Source organism: Suricata suricatta, chromosome 3, assembly GCF_006229205.1.
Source record: "Suricata suricatta isolate VVHF042 chromosome 3, meerkat_22Aug2017_6uvM2_HiC, whole genome shotgun sequence".
NCBI classification, from domain to species: domain Eukaryota; kingdom Metazoa; phylum Chordata; class Mammalia; order Carnivora; family Herpestidae; genus Suricata; species Suricata suricatta.
This window is the reverse complement of record NC_043702.1, coordinates 151,943,099-151,951,616: the sequence shown is the minus strand read 5'-3', so window position 1 is coordinate 151,951,616 and position 8,518 is coordinate 151,943,099. Positions and strand designations below refer to the sequence as shown.

General features: G+C 41.8%; 1 long non-coding RNA gene across 1 annotated transcript in view; it reads left to right on the top strand.

Annotated features, from left to right (window-relative positions):
• The first annotated feature begins 372 nt into the window (after window positions 1-372).
• The window catches only part of LOC115288356, an 11,543-nt gene continuing 3,397 nt past the window's right edge, over window positions 373-8,518 (top strand). The window contains exon 1 of the long non-coding RNA XR_003906959.1: window positions 373-462. This is a non-coding gene — a long non-coding RNA (uncharacterized LOC115288356). The remainder of the gene's footprint in view (window positions 463-8,518) is intronic.

Here is an 8,518-nt window from a genome sequence, read left to right as displayed (position 1 = left end):
CAGAGCCCAACACAAGCCTTGATCTCACGACCGTGAGATCATAATATCCGAACTTTAAATATCCTTGCAAGTCCTACCTGGGTTTAATTAATATTAGGAATAAAACACAGTGACAACAGCAGCAGGTTAGGTACTTAGACAAAAGGGGCATGTGGTTCAAGGGATTTTTGAAAATCTTATTTATAGGTAATCTGAAGAACTCTGAGACCCAACTTGATACTCCTGGGGTACAGGTACTTGCTCCAAACTTGTGAACGTGGTGTTAGATGGTCTGTGAATGTGTGGAGAGAGTCCTGACGCATGCCCTCCTGCAATGCCTTCCCTGACGTGTGTGTCTGGCTTCCTCCTTCCCAGAGCCCCCGTTGCCATCGGAGTTGCTGCCATGTTCACAGCCGAGATGCTCACTGCAGGCTTGAAGGGAAGGGGCTTCTCCGTGCTCCACACCTACCAGGACCACTTGTGGTGGGTTCCATGTTCTTCTGTTGCAGAGATGGCTGGCTGGGGGGCAGAGCACGGGGCCTGCCTTCACAAATGAGAGCCAAGGTCCCTGCTGTGACCTTCGACAGGTTACTGATTCATGACTTTAATTTCTGTGCTTTTGTAAAGGAAAAAATGAATGGTTGGATGGATGGATGAATTGAGAGATGGTTGGCTGGCTGGCTGGCTGACTGGTTGGATAGAGAGAGAAATACAAAGAAGGAAGAATAGATGGATTGGTTTAATTTTTTTCTTCTTTGGACAAAAATTACATAGAACTCGGATGATTTCTTAGGTGGATGTAGAATCCTGGGCCCAGAAGAAGGCCTTACCTACTGTCTACTCTGCCTTTCAGTACAGGGATATTCTTTCATATATGGGTCCAGGCAGTGTGGCTTTATCTGCTGCACACATTTAGGCATCTTGTTGCCCCATGGCGAGTGCCCGGATATTCTCACTTCTGAATCCAGATCAAAACAGAGAAGACCCTCAGGCACCACAGTCATGACCTGATTACTTTTCTGTTATTCAAGTTCCCCATTTCAAATCTCCTCTTCATCATGGAAGTTATATTTTCTCACTGTAACACATGCTTTCTCAAGCCACGTGGCAGTTTATTTTATGGTTATTTTCTTGTCATTTTCATCAAAGCAGTAACAGTACTTTTCTCAAAAGCACTCTACCTGGCCTTTAGGCCAGGTGATGTGCCTATTTGTATAGACACATTCTTACAAATTCAGCCCCACATCGGAGCCCCTCAGGTGATTAGCCTTGGCTGAAGCCTGCTGGGCTGCAGGGTCACCTCATCAGCCTGTGTCCCAGCAGAGATATGAGGATGCAGGTTGAGGAAAGGGGGAGAGGGAGAGAGGAGGGAGAGGGTGAGAGAGAGAATCTTAAGCATGCTCCTCGCTCAGTGTGGAGTCTGACACAGGGCTCAGCCCCACAACCTGGGGATCATGACCTGTGCCAAAATTAGGAGTGAGATGCTCAACCAGCAGAGCCCCCGGGTGCCCCAGAAATGGAGTTTAGATAGGAGCTCAGACTCTCTGCTCTCTCTTGGCCGCACCTGCCATGGCTCCTACTCTCTCTGGACTCCCAGCTGACCCTGAGAAGGACTAGAGAATGTCTTGGCTGCTGCCTGATGTTTCTGACATGCGATTTTTCCATGTCAGATGATCACCCTGTAGCAGAGGATCACATCCCAGGTAGCTGCTGGTCTGAGGAAAACAAAGGATGTGTGGAGCTGACCTGAACGTGACCTGCATCCTGAAGCAGAACTTCCCCAAGCTGGTCTCAGTTGATAAAGGCTCAGGAGATCATAGTTCCCAGTAGATGTCTTGCACACAGATCTTTGGACCTGAAATAAGTGGATCATTGCAGGCACGAAGGTTTTTAAAGAGTTTCTGAGAGGAGGCAAGATGGCAGAGAAGTAGGGAGCTCTGTAATTTTCACCCACCTGCATCTATCCAACTAAGAAGGACTGAAAACACAATACTACAGGAGTGGGAGGAAAGACACTGAGTCCACAAAGATGGCCTTGTGGGTGAACTGTTCTTTCTCTTTTGTTGTTTTTCTCCCCCCGCCCTTTTTCTTTTTCTTTTATTCTTTTTTTTTTCCTGTCTTTCCCCTTTTGGTTTACTTGTGTGTTTTATTTGTGCATTTGTTCCCTATGTGTTTGTATGTCTGTTTTCCTTTTCAGAGCTACCTCAAGAAACGAGCCAAAGTACACATGGTGGAGAATCCCAAATATCACTGAGTAGCGAAATTAAATAACCAAAGGCACAACAAGAGAAACGGAGAGACACCATTAAAAGAACACTTCCTGAATGGACAGGCCCTGGACAGTCAATGAGCTTCCTTTAATAGAGCAATACTAACAGGTGCACAGTGCATAATGAGCTTTTAAAACTGACAAGAGACAGAAAGCTAGACAAAATGATGAAATGGAAAAACTCTCCTCTAAAGAAATTCCAGGAAGAAGTCAGACCCTCAGACCTGCTCAAAACAGTTATAAGCACTATAATGTAGGAAAAATTTAGAACAGCTGTTATAAAATTAATCGCTGGGCTTGAAAAAAAAGCATGGAAGTCATCTGAGAAGCTATGGATACAAAGTCTAGGGACCTTCAAAATAGCTGTGATAAGTGAAAAAAAATGTTATAAATGAGGTATAATAAATTAGAGGTGGAAACTGCATGGATTGAAGAAGCAGAGAGGAGAACAGGTGAATTATAAGACACAGTTATAGCAAAAGAGGAAGCTGATAAAAAGAAATTGATACAGCAGTACAAAAGGAGAATTTGAGACCTGAGTGATACAATCAAATGGAACAATATCCATATCATAGGAATTCCAGAAGAAGAAAGAGCAAAAGATCCTAAAGGGGTGCATGATCAAATTATAGCTGAGAATTTCCCCATCTGGGGAAGGAAATAAACATTGAAATCCAAGAGCCACAGAGATTTCCCAAAAGACGTAACGTGAATTGACCTTTGGCATGACATATAATAGTGAAACTGGCAAAATATAAGGATAAAGATAATTCTGAAAGCCTCAAGGGATAAAAGGGCCCAAACATACAAAAGGGAAACCTATTAGAGTGGTTACAGACCTATCTAATGAAACTTGGCAGGCCAGAAAGGAACGGCAGGAAATCTTCAATATGAGGAAGAGCAAAAATATGCAGCCAGGAATCTTTTATTTCATGAGCCTTTCATTCAAAATAGAAGGAGAGATAAAGGTGTTCCCAAATAAACAAAAATGGAGAGAATTCATCACCATCAAGCCAGCCCTACAAGAAATCCTAAGAGGGACTCTATGAGGGAAATGTTGCAAGGAATGCAAGGTATCAGAGACACCACTACAAGCATGAACCCTACAGAGAACACAATGAATCTAAACCCATATTTTTTAATAATAACACTGAATGTAAATGGACTAAATGCTCCAACCAAACTACACATGGTAGCAGAATGGATTAAAAAAAAAAAACCAAAATCCATCTATTTGCTGTCTACGAGTGACTCATTTTAGACCTGATGTTACCTTCAGATTCAAAGTAAGGGGATGGAGAAATATCTATATTGCAACTGGAAGTCAAAAGAAAGCCAGAGTAGCCATACTTATATCAGACAAACTGGACATTGAAGTAAACGCAGTAACAAAAGATGAAGAAGGACATTATATAATAATTACAGGATCTCTCCATCAGGAAGAGCTAACAATTATAAATATCTACTCGCCGAATTCTGAAGCACCCAAATACATAAAATATTCACAAACAGAAACAATCTTATTGATAAAATGTGCTAATTGGAAGGGATTTCAATACTCGACGTACAGCAATGGATAGATCAACAAGACAGAAAATCACTAAAGAAACAATGGACCTTAACGACACATTGGAACAGATGGATTGATAGATATATTTAGAACTCTGCATCCTGAAGCTGGGAAATTCACCTTCTTCTCGAATGCACATAGCACATTCTGCAAGATAGATCACATACTGGGGCATAAAGCACACCTCCATACATATAAATAAATTGAGGTCATACGATGCACACTTTTAGATCACAATGATGTCAAACTTGAAATCAATCTCAAGAAAACATCTGGAAAACCTCCAAAAACATGGAGGTTAAAAACCACACTACTAATGAATGATCAGGCCTATCAGGCAATTAGAGAAGAAGTTTAAAAATTATATGGAATATAATTATGGAAACCAATGAAAACAAAATATTACAATTGAAACTCTCTGGGATGCAGCAAAGGCAGTCACAAGAGGAAAGTATATTGCAATCCAGGCCTATTTCGTGAAACTAGATAAAGCACAAATTCAAAATCTAACAGTACCTAAAGGAACTAGAAGAGGAGCAGCACAAGCACCCCAAACCCAGCAGAGGAAGAGAAACAATAAAGATCAGGGCAGAAATAAACAATATAAAAACAACAACAACAACAACAGTGGAACAGATCAATGAAACCAAGAGTTGGTTTTTTGAAAAAATAAACAAAATTGAGAAACATGTAGCCAGGCTCCTCAGAAAGAGAGAACACCCATATAGACAAAGTCATGAATGATGGTGGATCTGTTGCACCCAATCTCTCAGAAATACAAATAAATATCAGCGATTACTATGAAAATTATATGCCAACAAATTGGACAACCTAGAAGAAATGGACAAATTCCTAAACACACATGCACTACTCAGATTCAAACAGAAGAGATAGAAAATATGAACAGACCCATAACCAGTGAAGAAATTGAGTCAGTTGTCAAAAATCTCCTAATGAATAAAAGCCCAGGGCCGGATGGATTCTCATGGAAGTTCTACCAGACATTTAGAGCAGAGTTAATAAGCATTCTTCTCAAGCTATTCCAAAAAATAGAAATAGAAGGATAAATTCCGGACTCATTCTATGAAGCCAGCATCACTTTGATTCCCAAACCAGAGACCCAACAAAAAGAGAGAACTACAGGCCAATATCCTTAATGAATACAGATGCAAAAACAATCAACAAGATACTAGCAAATTGAATTCAACAGCATATAAAAAGAATTATCCACCATGATTAAGTGGGATTCATTCCTGGGTTACAGGGCTGGTTCAATGCTCACAAATCCATCAGTGTGATCCATCACATTAACAAAAGAAAAGATAAAAACCATACGATCTTCTCGAGAGATGCCGAAAAATAATTTGACAAAATACAGCATCCTTTCTTAATAAAAGCCCTCGAGAATATCAGGATAGAATCAACTTATTTAAACATTATAAAAGCAATTTATGAAAAGCTTACAGCTAATATTATTCTCAATGGGAAAAAAACTGAGAGCTTTTCCCCTGAGATCAAGAACACAATAGGGGTGTCCACTCTCACCACTGTTGTTTCACGTAGTGCTGGAGTCCTAGCATCAGCAATCAGACAACAAAAGGAAATGAAAGGCAACAGAATGGACAAAGATGAAGTCAAACTTTCACTTTTTGGAGATGACATGATACTCTACATGGAAAACCCCACCGACTCCACCAGAAGCCTACTAGATCTGATCCATGAATTCAGCGAAGTTGCAGGGTAGAAAATCAATGTACTGAAATCAGTTGTATTTTTATACACCAAAAATGAAGCAACAGAAACAGAAATCAAGAAACTGATCCCATTCACAATTTCACGAAAAACCATCAAATATCTAGGAATAAACCTAACCAAGGATGTAAAAGACTTGTGTGATGAAAACTATAGAAACCTTATGAAAGAAATTGAAGAAGACACCAAGAAATGGAAAAACATTCTGTGCTCATGGATTAGAAGAACAAATATTGTTAAAATGTGAATACTACCCAAAGCAATCTATACATTCGATGGAATCCCAATCAAACTTACACCAGCATTCTTCACAAAGCTAGAACAAACCAAGCTAAAATTTGTATGGAACCACAAAAAACCGTGAATAGCCAAAAGAATATTGAAGAAGAAAACCAAAACAGGAGGCATCACAATCCCAGACTTTAGCCTCTACTACAAAGCTGTCATCATCAAGACGGTATGGTATTGGCACAAAAACAGACGCCTAGACCAATGGAATAGAATAGAGAACCCAAAAATGGACCCACAAATGTATGGCCAATAATCTTTGACAAAGCAGGAAGAGTATCCAATGGAAAACCGACAGTCTCTCGAGCAAATGGTTCTGAGAAAACTGGATAGCAACATGCAGAAGAATGAAACTAGACTAGTTTATTTCACCATACACATAAATAAATTCAAAATGGATGAAAGACCTGAATGTGAGACAGAAAACTATCAAAACCCTAAAGGAGAAAGCAGGAAATAGCCTCCTTGACCTCAACTGCAGCAATTACCTACTTGACACATCCCCAAAGGCAAGGGAATCAAGAAGGAAAATGAACTATTGGGACCTCATCAAGATAAAAAAAAAAAAAAAAAAAAAAAAGCTTCTGCATGGCAGAGGAAACATTCAAGAAAACTTGGGGTGCCTGGGTAGCTCAGTAGGTTAAGTGTCTGACCAGCTCAGGTCATGATCTCACAGTTTGAGGATTCGAGCCCCATGTCAGGCTCTATGCTGACAGCTAGCTCAGAGCCTGGAGCCTGCTTCAGATTCTGTGTCTCCCTCTCTCTCTGACCCTCCCCTGCTCATGCTGTCTCTCTTGTCTCTCAAAAATAAATTTTAAAAAATTAAAAAAAAAGAAAACTCATAGGCAACTGATAGAATGGGAGAGGTTAGTTGCAGATGACTTACTGGATAAAGGGCTAGTATCCAAAATCTACAAGGAACTCACAAAACTCCACACCTGGAAAACAAATAATACAGTGAAGAAATGGGCAGAAGATATGAATAGACACTTCTCCAAAGAGGGCATCCAGATGGCCAACAGACACATGAAACGATGCTCAGTGTCACTCATCATCACAGAAATACAAATCAAAACCACGCTGAGATACCACCTCATGCTGGTGAGAGTGGCTAAAGTGAAAAAATAAGGGGACTATAGATGCTGGTGAGGATGTGGAGAAACGGGCACCTTCCTGCACTGTTGGTGGAAATGGAAACTGATTCAGCCACTCAGGAAAACAGTGTGGAGTTCCTAAAAAAAACTATCCATAGAACTCCCCTAAGACCCAGCAATAGCACTGCTAGGAATTTACACAAGGGATCCAGGAGTGCTGATGCATAGGAGCACATGTACCTCAAAGTTCATAGCAGCACTTTAGCAGCATGGAAAGCGCCTAAATGTCCATCAACTGATGATTGGATCAAGAAGATGTGGCTTATCTATACAATAGAATACTTCATAGCATTGAAGAGGAATAAAATCTGGCCATTTGTAGAAATGTGGTTGGACCTCGAGGGTGTAAGGCTAAGTGAAATGAGTCAGGCAAAGATATATGTTTTTACTAATAAGTCTAACAGAATAAACTTAACAGGACAGAAAATCATTAGAGACTCTTGAATACTGAAAACAAACTGTGGGCTGAAGTGGGAGGGAGGAAAGGAGAAGGGGGTGATGGTCATGGACGAGGGCACTTGTGAGGATGAGCACTAAGTGTTTTATGGATGCCAACTTGACAATAAGCTATAAAAATAATTTAAAAAAATAAAAAGTTTTATATTAAAAAAAAAGGTATCGTGTTGGAAGTATAAGTACCCGCCTCCTGTCAGTTTAGGAAATGTGCCTTGCTCTGCTTCTGAGTAGAGTAGCTCTAGGGGAACACGGCGGTGATGGGGGTGCAGCAGCCCTTTGGCATGTGACCCAGAGTCTCTTTCACACGAGTCATGTGCCCCTGGTGCCAGTCTGTTCTGGCATTTGGACTATTTTCAGCCTCCACGGTTTCTTCAGGGCCGGTTGGGACCTTGTGGCTGGTCCTCTTCTCCGGGGTCTGCCCTCTTTAAAGGCTCAGTGCTCAAGAGAGTCTGGGAGCATTGGTACCCTGGATAGGTTCCTTCCAGGGCTCAGGGGTGAGGCAGGGGTGGGGCTGAGCGGGAATTGTCCTGCACCAGGTATTCCGTAGCCATCAGGAAAATGTGTCTTTCCTTGCAGAGCAAATGGATGAACTGGTACAGCGATGCTTCTTGCATGCTTTAAAGTGCCAGGTCAGAAAAGCTGACCTCCCTTTACTCACCAGCACGTTCCTTGGCAGCCACATGTCGTCCTGCTGGTATGGAAGACGCGGTGTGGGCTGGAAGCTGGGGCGGGGGCTCTGTCTTGTCCCTTGGCCCTGGGTGGTGTGCCAGGATGTGGCTGACGAGACAATTGGTTGAGGGACATGCTGTGGAGAGAGTGGAGTGGACGGTTGATCTGGCAAATAAACTTGGTCCTGAGGTTTAAAAACTTCAGGTTTAGCCAGCAAAAGGATGTTGATTCAGGTTAAAATTCCCAGACTCTCCGAGCGTGTCCTCAGCTGTGGTGATTCACGGGCAGCCTCTCCTATTCGGGAAGAGTTCCAGGGCAGCCTCTCTGTCAGGAGGCTTCATCTGGAATGTTCAGAGGTTCCTGTCAAAGTAGGTGGGCCTG